The sequence below is a fragment of the Notolepis coatsorum genome (assembly GCF_963971535.1).
Source record: "Notolepis coatsorum genome assembly, chromosome: 6".
NCBI lineage: Eukaryota > Metazoa > Chordata > Actinopteri > Aulopiformes > Paralepididae > Notolepis > Notolepis coatsorum.
This window is the reverse complement of record NC_140170.1, coordinates 152184200-152199161: the sequence shown is the minus strand read 5'-3', so window position 1 is coordinate 152199161 and position 14962 is coordinate 152184200. Positions and strand designations below refer to the sequence as shown.

At 43.3% G+C, this 14962-nt stretch overlaps 1 protein-coding gene across 1 annotated transcript in view; it reads left to right on the top strand.

The window, feature by feature from the left end:
* The window catches only part of fgd5a (FYVE, RhoGEF and PH domain containing 5a), a 181556-nt gene that overhangs the window by 65500 nt on the left and 101094 nt on the right, over positions 1 to 14962 (top strand). The gene's annotated exons all lie outside the window — the stretch shown is intronic.

The following is a 14962-nucleotide window of genomic DNA, read 5'->3' as shown; positions in this document are numbered from 1 at the left end:
TCGCCTCAGTGAAACTGCGTTGGGGAAAATATACACACCTCGTGGCCACGTTCGAATCAAAACAACAATACGTTTAGGCTGGAGGGAACCCCGGAGATAGCTAGCTAACGTTATGTGAGTCTTAATGTCTAAACAAACAGCATTGTTTGATTGATTGAAATTCGGATTCCTCTCTCGGATTAATTCATTGAGGAGACCTGAAATCGCTCAGCTGCAGAAAAGTTTAGGAGAATACCCACAGGACTTGGAGAACTTTGTCGACGAGTTGCTTTACTTTACTTAATTTGGACCAAGGCGCGTCAGCTGCAACAATGGTGAGTACCTAATAACCTAATAACTTTTCATAAGTGATGCCGCTGTGTGTGTGTGTGTGTGCGTGTGTGTGTGTGTGTGTGTGTGTGTGTGTGTGTGTGTGTGTGTGTGTGTGTGTGTGTGTGTGTGTGTGTGTGTGTGTGTGTGGGGGGGAGCCATACTGTATATTCTGCCGTGTCATATCATACTGTGTTATTGTGTTGATGGGGCGGCGCCGACTCACAGAGTCATACTGTACTGGTCTGCTTGTGTTTGATGGGCCGAGCCACAGGCTACTGTATACATGTATGTTCTGCCATGTCAGCAATATCTTGCAAGACGCTGAGAAACGCTCCGACGGCGACATCAGGCCATTCATTAATTTCAACATAGAACCTAAATGATCTCTCTCTCTCTCTCTCTCTCTCTCTCTCTCTCTCTCTCTCTCTCTCTCTCTCTCTCTCTCTCTCTGATTCATAATCAAACCAGACCTCCTGCAGGCAACCACTGTGTGTGTGTGTGTGTGTATATATATTTGTGTTGTGTGTGTGTAATATTCAGAAAGAGAGGGAGAGAGAGAGCGAGGGAGGGAGAAATATATTATATATATTATTTGGCTTAAATATGAAAAAAATGTATTAAAAAAAGTTATTAACACTTTAATCGCCGAAAACGCCTTTGGACGTCTTTCCTAGCCATGCTCATTCTGCCGAAGACGCCGTAACTCGTCTTTGATATCAATAATTAAAAAATCTGTGATCGAAATCATATTTCTCCTCCGGAGACATGAGATGTACTGGTGAGCTCCACTCAACTGTCTAACGGTTCAAGAGCGCCATCTGGTGGCCGATCGGCAGGGCGCACCAAACAGGAAGTGCTCATCCATATTTCGTCCGGGCACTCGCGATCGGTAGCCGGACTCCATCTCAACACACTGGATAATCAATCGCTCGCCCTAACTCAATAACGTTATTTGGACGTATATAGTATTATACAACCTGGAAATGGTTCATCTATATCAACATCCCATAATCGAAAACTGTCTACTCCAAGCTGATCGTCCAACGGCGCGAGGAACATACGGTAAGATCCAGCATTATTTTCTAACGTGTTCCATATAAACTGCTCTGATGACCATATGACCCACACTAGACGAATGATATAACGTTGCCCACGGAATTATAAACGACCCCCCGCCCATCCGGTCAATATCAGATGATACGTAGTAACTTCTAGAAGTACCTCCAGTTGAAATTTTTTATCTGGCACCGATCGCTGTATTTGATCATCAATATAGTGCATTTGGGGCTATAAATCAAGTTCTGGAGAAAGCTGCAGAAAACGATAAAAACATACTTATACTTTAGACCGTATTTTAGTATGAATATGTGAATGAAAAAGTATAACATTGATACACCCTGAACAATACATATAGGACATTGAATGGGCCATAATAATGTCAATTTAGCAATAGAATTTAAAAAGTTATAGCCCTGCAAAGAAGGGGAACTTCTCCATAGACAAATAGAGCTGGCTAGGGATGGTAAATTATGAATTTAACCATGGCGAGTGTTAATAAAAAAAAAATTATCAATATTTTTTTTGGCATCCTCTGTTATTTTACCCACGCGACGCCACTGGTACCATTGACTCAGAATGGTCTGTTTTATTGAAATCGTCACAGCAGTATAGTTTGTTTATACTTCAGAAGTATGATTAAACATGGTCCCCAAAATTAATGGAAGCGAATGAGGAGCCTGACACCTGGGAGGAATGGGGGTGTTGCAGCCTTGGGGATGTTTTAAAAATATAATTTAATATATAATATAATATAATATAATAATTTGTGTTTCACCAAGAAATTTGGTCAGCAGCCGCCACTGCTGGAATGTGTTGGCTGGTACACTGTACTGGCCTTTAAAATTCCTCCCAGTTCCTCTCAACTTCCACACAATCACAGGCAGCCATTTTACAGTGGCTCAGAGATGGACCCCACCCCTCCCTCTGCCACAATAATAACAGGCCCCGTTCCAGTCATGTGACGCCCACTTCCTTGTTTTCTTCTTCTTTAAAAGAAAAAAACAATCAAGGAAAAAGAGAGCAAGAGAGAGAGAGAGGGTCCATTCCAAAGGTTCATTGAGTTGTTCTTGTGTCTCATTTCTCATGTCTCATTCCTTGGTAATGCATCACAGAGAAACGAGGAAGAGATAAAATAAATTAAAAAAAAATCACAGGTATGCACTCTGCTACTAAGGAATCTATCTTGCCTATAATATTGCCTATTGTGCTAATACACTCAAGCCTGTAGCACTCAAGTTTGACACCGTTTGACGAACAATGTTACTTACCCTTAGCTGCGAGAGTTGTACCCTTCCTGCTGACTTGTTGTACAGAACTTGTAAGTCGCGTTGGATAAAAGCGTTCAGCTAAATCAGTGGTTCCCAACCTTTTTTGAGTACTGTACCCCCAAAGCATTTCAAGCCAACCTAAAGTACCCCCTACTACGCAATCAATCGTGGTGATCCCCAGGATATATAATTAATAGTCTATATATTGTGGCAGACCGGCTGTGTGTGTGTGTGTGTGAGAGTGAGTTGATGACCTGGATAAAGACACATGGTCACATTGGCTGCGGTCGCTCTGTAGTTGTGACCGTAAATCCAGAGAGCACATAATGTTCACCAAACTGACTATTCTTCACCTTCACCAGCTCAACTCAGCCATTGATCCATAATGTTAACAGACATTTGAGGGGGCGGAGCTAGGCGATTATGGAGTAGACGTGTTTCACGTGAGCTCCCTTCTACCGTGCTGAATATACGTTTGTCCCCATTAGTCTTTATTTTTAATTTTTATTTGTTTTTTGTCTGCTTGTTAAGTCGTCGAGTTCCAACTACTGTCGTCAACTTTTTTCGGCTTTCTGCGATGTCGGTGGTGGAAACCAGATCCATGAGCGCTCCAGCCAGCAAACTACCACCGGGCCTGGCCGCACCATCGCCCGGTGTCGGGGAGATAAGCGAAGCTGTGCTCTCGGTCATGACCAAGCTCCATGCAGAATCTGAGACACGCTTCGCTGAAACACAAAGAAAAGTGCTGGCGGATTTTTGTGATAACCTTCATCGAGAGATATCAGAGGAAATAAGGTTGGCGGTCGTCCCGTTGATAGACAAGATGGAGTCGCTGCACGCTGTCTCCTCGGCTAATGCTATCGAACTAGCTGCGCTAACGACGGAGGCCTCATTACAGGGCGAGAAGATGGCGGATCTGGAGCTCTCCCTGCTGGCTATGCAGGCCGAAGTTGCCAAACTACAGTCGGTAATTGTGGAAATACAGTCCCGGGAGAGACGCTACAACATCAGGATTGTTGGAGTACCGGAGGGCAGCGGGGAAGGTCGTCTCTCTGAGACCATGCCGGAATTGCTGCAAGAAATACTGGGGAATGACGTCCTCCCCTCCCCTCCCGTATGTGAATCGGCCTACAGAGCGGGCAGGACCACTCCTGGAGTGAACAAGGAACCGAGGCCCATCATTGTCAAGCTGAACAGGCTACAGCAGAGAGAACTCATCATGCGGTCGGCTCGTGCCAGAAGGGGTAATCTAAGGCTTGGCGATCACAAAGTGGCCATTTTCGAAGACTTTACACCGGAGGTTCAAGCACAAAGAGGCGAATACAAAGTGGTCCTGTCCAAGCTATGGAAACTAGGCCTGAGGCCCACGCTATTCGCTCACGCGAAATTATCTGTGTTGGATAAGGTCGATGGTCGGCGTTCATTTTGGTCGTTGGCTAAAGCGAAGGAATATCTCGAGGGGATAGCCGAGACTGTAGCTTGATATCTATGACGGGTGAGTGACTTGGCGATGTGGGCCTGAATACATTGATAGGGCCGACTATTCATGCTGTCATGCCTAGACATGCTAACTGTCCACTGCCCATCCAACTAGCGGGGCTTCCCAATGACTTCTGTTACTTGCTAATGCTGACCTCATGGTCGTACTTGTGTATCGCCTCTTTGGAAGCTAACGAGCTAGCTGAACAATGTACATAACAGACTCTAACGTGCTATCCGGATTCATCACTAGCTTACGCGCTAGCCTCGGGCTAGCTAGCGGGCTGCGTCTAACGTCTGCGCTGAGACATTCGAGACCCGTTAATATTTACGCACTTTGGTTGTTGTTGCTGTTTAAGTGTCATCGGTTCGCACAATTCAACGGTGATCGGGTCCTTAACTAACTTCTTGTATGCTTTTATTTTTATATCCAGGCTGTTTTGAGCTTTGGGCTTCGGTAGGAGAAGATCGGTTGAATATATATATAAACAATATATGATAACAGGTTGTGTCAGGTATTGCTTATTACCATCCCCGGGTTAATGAATGTGTTTAATTCTATTCTTACAAAGGTTATGTCATTCCAGGCGTTGTGCCTGATCAGAGGGGCACTTACAGGTGTGCACTTTGACCATAACCCCACTTTTTTCCCTTTCTTATTATTGTCGTTGTTTAAATGACATCTGTTTGCACAATTTACCTGTGATCCGATCCTGCCTTAGACCAGGGGTTCCCAAACTTTTCAGGCCGGGGCCCAGAAAATAAGGCGTCAGAGAGCCGTATTTAAAAAAAAAAAAAAAAAAAAAGCCGTAGGCGTCGTCTGGCTTTTTTTTTTTTTTTGTCAGGCGACCGATTTTTTAAGCCAAATATCACTTCAATCCTATTACGTTAGTTCAAGTTAGTTATTCATTTATATGTGCTATTTATGAGAGGGCTAACTTGTTGCAAAATAATAATGATAATAATAATAGCCTCAATACTATTGTTGCTTTGGTTGTTTTCAGCGTTTTATGTGCATAATCTGTTATTTAGTTTGAAATGTTCGTTGAAATAAGTAGATTTTTCGTTTTTGTTTATTTATTAAGTTAATATAAAACCATATAGTCACATTTTAGAATACAATAGAATAGAATTGTAGAATACAACTAGAAACACTGTCCTGGCCTGCTTCTAAGTTCAGTGGCCTGACAATTATTATTTTTTTTTTTTTTTTAAATCATCTCGCGGCCCATCCGTGGCTGCTCGCGGCCCACCTTTGGGTCGCGACCCCGACTTTGGGAACCACTGCCTTAGACTATCTGCTGGTATGCTTTAATTTAATTTTGTTTTGAATTTTCCTTTATCCATTTGTGCTATAACATTGGGACATTGATGCGCAGACTTGGAAGTAGATGGTTGCAGGGTTGATGTTGTGTTATTATATAATAATGGCTATTTTTTCTATTATAGTTATCTCATGTTAGGGCCAAGGCTCACGGTGGTTTTCGTCCGATATCTTTATTGAATTTTATTTTTATTATTATTTGTGTTTATTGGACTAGTGGGGGTTTAATCAGGGGTTTATCTAGAGGGGGGTCGGAGTGGGGAGCGTCTTATTGGATCCATGACTCCAGTGGGAAATGATAGGAAGATGACCATCCTTAGTGGATGGGGCATAGGGAGGGGATTGGAGAGTGGGTATAGGAGGGCTTATAATAGGACGGGTGGGTTGGGGTTTAGAGTAGAAGGAGGGGGGGTTGTAACTGGGGTGGTATTTTTATGTGTTTTATGTACTGTTGTCTTATATGTGTGTAATTGTTCCTCCTCTGAACTCCTGGGATTGACCGCCTGGGCCCGCCTGGATCAGTGCCTCTGTACTCAGCCTGGCTGCACTGGTATGTTCTCTACGCATTTAGACAAACTCGACCATGGCTAAATTGAATATTTTAATTTGGAACGCAGGAGGTCTTAACGGCCCACACAAGCGTGCCAGTGTCCTTTGGTTATTGAAGAGAAGAAATATTGACATTGCTCTCCTTAGTGAGACGCATTTATTGGTGGGTGATGTGTCAAGGCTAGCAAATCGACAATATCACGTTATCTCCTCATCCTCAGCCGATGATAAGACGAAAGGAGTCGTCATAGTTACAAGACGTAACCTTGATATCAAAGTCCTGGATGTGTGGTCGGACACGGAGGGAAGGATTACTATAGCAAAAGTTGAGTTCTCTCATAGGAAGATGGCAATAATAGCATTGTATGCCCCTAACACATGATTCAGCGTTCTATAATACAATCACGAAGAATATGTTGGAACTTACTGGATACGCTCTCATTGTGGGTGGCGATTTTTAATGCATGCTGGGATGCGGAGATGGATAGGTCCGGGTCCTCTGAAACAAGCGACCAAAAACGGTCCTCTAAGGCCCTCAGGATGTGGGCCCAGGACACTGGGCTCGCAGACCTATGGCGCTTATCCAATCCCACCCTCAAGGATTACTCTCACCTGTCTGCCAGACACAAAACCTTCTCTCGAATAGACTATGCATTCGCATCCCCTAATTTGTTTGATAGTTTCGACGTCTCATTGGTTCCCCTGGCTCTCTCGGACCACAAGGGGATTTTCCTTGTGGCAACCTTTGGCAGGCTCTCCACGAGAGCTCCCAGGTGGCGTTTTAACTCAACCTTATTAAAGAACGATGATTTCTGCTCTGAGTTCGGGAGTAAACTAGCTGAATTCTTGCAGATCAATGTTGGCACGGTCGATGACCCCAGGGTCCTATGGAACGCATTGAAAGGATTTATCAGGGGTCATGTCACACTTTTCTCCTCCAACTTACGTAAATCCCGATCAAAAAAACTAGAAGGACTGGAAACATTATATGCGGATCTATACGCATCTTTGCAAACTAACTATAGTGAACGACTAAACACACAACGTAAGATAGTCAAGAAGGAAATAAACTCCATACTTAAACAACAGTCTGAGTTCTTGATACATACTGTAGGACAAGGCAAAATTACTACTTTCACGGCTCCAGGCCTAGCCATCTATTGGCAATGAAAATACGCTTGAATGATCATTTCTCGGATATCCCCTCGATCAAGACGCGACAGGGTACAATCACTGACAATTGGTTTTGATAGTTTATCAGTGAGCTGGATACAATCCTACCTGGAGGGGAGAGAACAGATGGTGGAGGTAAACGGTACCCTATCCCCCCCCCCCTCACAGTGAACTGTGGTGTTCCACAAGGAAGCATACTAGGACCACTACTGTTCCTAATTTATGCAAATGAATGTCGTCAGCTTGTGACTGCAACTTGTTCCTGTTTGCGGACGACTCAGCCCTGCTGGTCTCTGACAAGAACAAGTTACAGGTTGAAAAAACCCTCAGCTCGGAACTAGGCAAAATCTGCATATGGCTCGCCGACAACAAACTATCATTACACATGGGCAAAACAGAGTCCATTCTCTTCGGTTCAAATAACAAACTCAGCAAAACCGACGGCTTCTCAGTTACAGTGGGTGACAATATTGTCACAAGGAAAGATGAAATTACCTACCTGGGTTCCATCCTAGAGGCTAATCTTTCCTGTGACAAAATGGCATCCAATGTAATAAAAAAAGTCAATCAACGAACTCGATTCTTGTACCGGATCTCCTCCCTGGTAAACAAGAATACCCTGAAGACTCTGGCAGGAGCACTCATTCAAGGGTACTACGACTATGCTTGCACCTCATGGTACCAAAGCACCTCAAAGGCACTAAAAACCAAATTACAAACATCTCAAAACAAACTAGTCAGACTACTGCTTGACCTGACTCCTAGAACCCACCTCACCGCTGCACACTTTGCCAACCTAGGATGGCTTAGAGTAGACGACAGAGTACAGCAACTTGCAATGGGCCTGGTCTACAAGATACACTACACGACCAAGGTACCCATGTACATGTCAAAATACTTCCCAAAGGTCAGTGAATACCACGATCACAACACCAGAGGGAGCTCCACAAATCATGTAAAACCCAGATTCGGCTCAAACAAGGGACTAAACACGTTTAGCAATTATGCCACAACAATGTGGAACGCCCTACCCAAAGCTGTAAAGGAATGTGAATCACTACCCACCTTCAAAAACACTCTCAAAGAACACCTACGGGAGACTGCAATTCAAAACTGGCCCCTACAAATGTCCTAACCCAGTTCTACAATAAAGACCAAGCATGGCTTTGTCAGTATTCCAATGTACAGCCCCACCCAACCCCAGCCCACCTACCCAACCTCCTCCAATGTACAGTTTCTATGTCAAATGTATGTCAGTATTCCAATGTACAGTGCCCCCCCCCCCCCACCTCCAATGTACAGCCCCACCCCACCTACCCAACCTCCCCCAATGCACAGTTTCTATGTCAAATGTATATACACTCTTTTTCTGGATTTTTTTAGTATCACAAACAGTACTGTATTTGAAAATCTGGTATGTCATAAATGTATAGATGTAGCAGTACTGTCTATCTGTATGTCGTGTGTGTCATATGATGAATTGAAAATGGGGGACCCTGATGGAAACAAGACGAAAGTCTTTCTCAGGTCTGCATCCTCTTAACAATTGTATGTATTGAGCTGTACTGTACTGTACCCATTCTGCAATCTGTTAATACACTTTTCAATCAATCAATCAATCAAAACTACTGATTCGAAAAAGATCAACGACACTTTTAAAGAGTTTTACTCACAGTTATATAGCTCAGAGGTTAATCTCGACGACTCTAAATTTGAATCGTTCATTGGCGGGCTTGAGATACCCCACATTTCTGAGGAAGAGGCTAAGGAACTGGGGAAACCGATCACCCTTATAGAACTAAGGGAGACGATCGCTGAAATGCAGAGGGGTAAGGCACCAGGCTGGGATGGTATTCCACCCGAGGTGTATTTAGCTTTCTGGGACCAACTGGGCCCATTGATGCTCGATATGATCAATTACGCTATCGAACAGGGGGAGTTCTCAAGAGATGTCAACATGGCGCTGATTTCTTTACTTCTCAAGAAGGACAAAGATCCCAATGATTGTGGTAGCTATAGGCCCTTGAGTCTTCTCGGGGCCGATTTAAAAGTGTTTGCCAAGGTGCTGGCCCGCCGCCTGCAGAGATTTATGACTGTATTGGTACACTGCGATCAAACTGGTTTTATCCCGGGGCGCCTGGCTGCAGATAATCTTAGGAGGCTGTTGCATGTAGTCGATAACAGTAAAGACAATACAGCTCCGTCCACTGTTCTGTCTTTGGATGCCATGAAGGCGTTTGACAGACTAGAATGGTCATACCTGTGGAAGGTACTTGAGGTCATGGGTCTGGGAAAGAATTTTATTCATATGATTAAAGTCCTGTAGGCCTCGCTGTCGGCAATGATACTGACAGGCAAAAACTGTTCCACACTTTTCCCAGTCTCCAGATCTTCTAGACAGGGTTGTCCTCTGAGCCCGGGACTATTCACGCTTTCCCTCGAACCATTGGCCCAATTTATTAGGCAATCAGAGGACATCGTCCCCATAATGATCAATAATACACCACACAAAATTGCTCTCTATGTGGATGACCTACTGATTTTTATGGATGACCCTTCCCGGTCCGCCACAAAATTATTGGAAATAATCGACGACTTTGGTAAATTGTCAGGCTTTAAGATTAACTGGAACAAATCAGCCTGCCTACCTCTTAATGAGCTGGCCAAGGCGGTGCGACTACCAGCTGATATCCCCATAGTGGAACATTTTAAATACTTAGGTATAGAGATATTCCCCACGCTGAGTCAAACTACTAAGTACAACTTCACGGGTACTTATGATAAAATACGCCAGGATCTAGACAGATGGTCGTCCCTTCCTAACTCCCTACAAGCCCGAGCTTCCATAATCAAAATGAACGTTCTGCCTAGGATAGATTTTGTTAGCTCAATGCTCCCCCTGCCCCCTCCAATAGACCACTGGCGCAAGGTACAATCGATGGTATCTAAATTTATCTGGAATAACAAACGCCAGAGAATCAAAAGAGCTACTACTCAACGTAGGAAACAAGATGGGGGCCTCGCAATCCCTGATTTTAAGCTTTATTTCTGGTCCTTCTCACTGAGACCTCTGATGTGCTGGCTAGACCCTGTAGATGCTGTATCTTGGCGCTCCTTAGAAGCGGCGGCGGTCTCACCGCTAAGATTGCAGGATGTGGTGTACTCCACTGTCTCTATTTTCGAAATGCCGGCTGAGGTATGGACCGATCATAACTCACGTGATCCAAACGTGGCGTAATGTACAGAGGTCGTGTGGGGTTAAATGCCCATGGCACCTGGACTCTCCAATTTTTAATAACCAGCAATTACTTGTTGGGCACAAGCCGGTTAATATTCCTCAATGGCAGAGGAGGGGAGTTCATACTCTGGAGGATATTTATGATAAGAACGGCCTCCGTGCGTTTCAGGACTTAAGAGAATTGTATGATCTTCCCGGCGAGTCCTTTTTTCTTTACCTTCAACTAAGGTCAGCGCTGAGGGCGCATGGCGTGCCGTGGGCTCAAGCTTTGCACCCACACCCCTTCCTCAGGCTCATAGTGGACAGGACGACCTCCAGAGGGTTTGTCTCAGACTTTTATACGCTCTTAATTCAATCCACATATAAAAATGTATCATTGGATACAATCTGGCGGGTGGATATCCCGGAGTTGGACCCCGAGTTTGACTGGGATGATGTTTGGGCAAATGTGGCATTATCTTCCCGCAACCCCAATCACCAGCAAATTAATTTTAATTATATTCATAGGACCTATCTTACGCCTAGGAAGCTATTTGCTATGGGACTGATAACCGACTCTCGGTGCACTTTGTGCTCTCAAAAGGCCACTGGCACTTATATGCATATGTATTGGGATTGCCCACCAGTGGCCCGCTTCTGGAGGTCAATAACGGACAAACTTTCAGATCTGTGTGGCTTAACTATCCCATTCACAGCTGTTACGCTACTCTTGAACGATATAACGACACTACCTGCGTCCGTTCAACTAAAAAGGGTTGTCCTAGCGGGTGTCACAGCAGCGAAGAAGCTAATAGCAATGAGATGGAAGGAGCCTGAGAAGCTTACAGTGATTAACTGGTCCCTAACACTATTGGATGTGATTTATCTTGAGATATCCACGGCGTGGGTGATTGGGGTGGGACAGGCAGGTATTGACCTGTGGTTTGCAGCAGCCGAAAAGGTCAGGACCGCCGTGTGCGGCTGAGCGGGGTTGAGGTGCGTGTTCGGGTGAGTCCGGGGGTCTCTTGGGAGGGGGAGGAGGAAATGTTTTGTCTGTCTTGTCTTTTGTCTTGTCCTCTTGAGTTTAGCTGGGGATTTTATGGGGGGGCAGCCATTTAACTATTTCTTCACTGTTTGGTCACTTTTACACGGTCTCTGTGAGTCTATGGAACACCTCTACAGGTTTTTGTTTTGTCATGAAGGTTCATTGCTCTGTTTTCGGGTCGTGTTCTCAAAAAGTGGTCCTTGTGGTGAATTGAAGATGTACGTTTTATTAATATAGGGTCACACAGCCGGGAATCGGGGCTGAACACTGGGAAAGACCATTTATTAGATAGTACCCCTTGGATTTAAAATTTAGAAGGTTGAACTCTGTTTTCTTTTCTCTTTGTCTGTATAAATTGTTATTCTGTATTATTATTGTTTTTGTTATTTTCTTGTGAAGTTCTATGTATTGTGATTATGTTTAATGTGTTGTCTTGTTTCATGTGAATAATAATAAAAAAAAATTGATAAAAAAAAAAATGAACAGACATTTTGAAAGAGGTTTGATATTTTGCTAGCTAGCAAGAAAACCAGCGCGCCACTACAATGATGATGCTCAGTGTAACACCTGTCAGTCCGGCGGGAAGCTGAATGCAGCGCAATAGAAGTATAGTCAATAATAATATTATAGCCAGCAAATTATTACTTAATTTCAATTTTGGCATGCATTATTCTTTATTTGGGTACAGTTTTTTCATTTACATAAAAATATATATATATTATTATAATTTTTTTTTATCTTTTCATGTACCCCCTGGGGACCACCCGCGTACCACGAGGGGTACGCGTACCCCCGGTTGGGAAACACTGAGCTAAATGACTAAATGTAAATGTAATGTCAATGTGATGTGAGGAGAAGAGGCTTGAGGACACAAACGTGGGAAGGAGTGGAACGTTATTTTGAAGAGCTGTTTGTGGACGTCTGTATGTTTGAAGTGCTGTGTGTGGACGTCTGTATGTTTGAAGTGCTGTGTGTGGACGTCTGTATGTATGAAGTGCTGCTTGTAGACGTCTGTATGTTTGAAGTGCTGTGTGTGGACGTCTGTATGTTTGAAGTGCTGCTTGTAGATGTAGTAGATTGCCTATTCTGTGTCATGCGCACTGGGGTCCCGGGACGGGGTTCCGTTACCATAGGCGTGTTCGAGATTGGCGAGGCGGACGCAGATCTGCGCAGGTTTTACTACGGCCTTGCCAAGCGCGTTGCATGATGGTTAGAATGTTGTCCGACTTGCTCTGGAAATCTGACTAGGCGACGCAAATGCATGATGGGAAACAACTTGCTATCTCTGCGCAAAGCGCCTATTGGCTCAGAAAAGTTGTCACCTGGTTGTCACCAGCCACAAGAGGAAGTTATAAGACGTTTGATTGATTGATTGAAAACTTTATTAACCGATTGCAGAATGGGTACAATACAGTACGGGTCCCGTCTACCCGCCTATCCCCTCTATCAGATATATTTATTATTATTATTATTGGATACAGGAGTTTGGGTACCAAGAGCTTCTTCAAGTCGATTCTACATATGGACTGTTTCTATCATCGGAATTAAATAATTATAATGATAATAAATACGACAATTACGCTTTGCATTTATAGTCATGACTCAATGAGCAATCTGAGCATTACTGCTCATATGTACAGTACAGTCTAAGCCGTCTGGCTCACAGATAACCGACTAGAATAGATTAACGAACTCCATATAAATCTATAGTTCATTAACGATGCAGCAGCTGATACTGCATACACACACACACATACACTGCTGAAAAACATTTGGTTATTACTCTGGATATAAAATTAACATAGACAAAACAGAGGCACTGGCTATTGGGGGGAATATTTCTCAACAGGCCAGATCCCTCTTCCCTTTTAAATGGCCAAGCACTGGTATTAAATATTTAGGCATTACTATAACACCCACATTTGACCAATTGTATAAAGCCAACTACACAAGGCTTATCAATAAGATCAGAGAGGACGTGGATAGATGGACTGTTCTGCCTCTTTCCTTGATAGGGAGAGTGGAAATTATCAGAATGAACATACTCCCTAGACTACTGTATCCGTTTCAAATGCTGCCCATCCCAATTGATAACCCCACTTTTAACTTACTAAATCGATTACTCTCACGTTTAATATGGCAGGGGAAATTACCTAGAGTGCGTTTCAAAACATTACAGCTGGCCAAAACTGCTGGCGGTTTGGCCCTCCCTAACCTCAAATATAATTTTTGGGCTGCTCAACTTAGACCCTTGCACACCTGGATTACAGATGATTTGTCATCAAGATGGTTAAAATGGAAAAAGACTTATCTACACAGAGACAACTTACTACCTTATTATTCTCTGGACATAAGATAAGGGAGGACTCAATAGGTGTGTGGTCCAGATTTACTATAAAAATATGGAGAGAGGTCCAGAAAGAGTTCAGGTTGCCTTCAACATTGGGCCTGACCTCAATTGGTTTCATTGGGGACTTTACACCATCAACTTTGGATGCAGGATTCAGTGGATGGAGGACAAAGGGTCTGAAATTTGTTCACCAACTTATTCACTCCGGCCAGCTTAAATCTTTCGAACAACTCAGAGTGGAGTTTAGCCTTCCTAGTACTGACTTTTTCAGATGTCTCCAATTAAGAATTTTTTTAGAAAACCAGGAAGATTGGGACAAAATTCGACACCCTTCTGCTATAGAACGCTTTATAGCTAATATCCAAATTGATGCTTCAATACAAAAGATTCTTTCTAAATGATATCAAAACCTAATATCAATGAACCCCAACGACTCGCTATACATTAAGTTGAAGTGGGAGGCTGAGCTCCAACAGGAGATCTCACAAGAGGAGTGGTTCAATGTTTGTACTGAAGCACATAAGGTGACTAATTCTAATTCCTGGAGAGAATATAAATGGAAGGTCATTAGTAGGTTTTTCAAGACCCCCTTATTGACTGCTAAAGCAGGTACGACTCCCACAAGCGAATGCTGGCGGGGATGTGGTGAACAAATAGGTAACCATACACACATTTTCTGGACATGCCCAAAACTATGTCACTTCTGGGATGATGTATTCAGGGATGTAAAAAAAAGTATTCGACATGGACATCCCACAAGATTTCAAAACTGCCATCCTCTGAGTCATACCAGAGGGCATTGAGGGAAGGAAAAGTGTGTATCTTCTTCAAATACTGTTAACTGCTGCCAAGAAAATGATCACAATTAATTGGTTAAAACCCAGTCCCCCAACACATAACCAATGGCTAAACAAAGTTAAAGAAATTCAGGACATGGAGAGGATGACTCATCTGATCAGGTTGCAAGGTGAATAGTTCGATAGAAAATGGGCTTGTATAGAGCGAATAGGACTATAAAGGCAACGTATTACTTATTTTCATCTTACTCCCCATTTTATTGTCATTTTCTTTTTTAAATGGTTTGATCCACAGATGTAGTATATTCTGGTTTACCTGTTTTTTTTATTTTCTTAAAATTTTCTTTTATATTTTTTGTTTTATTTTATTTATTAATGTATTTATTTTT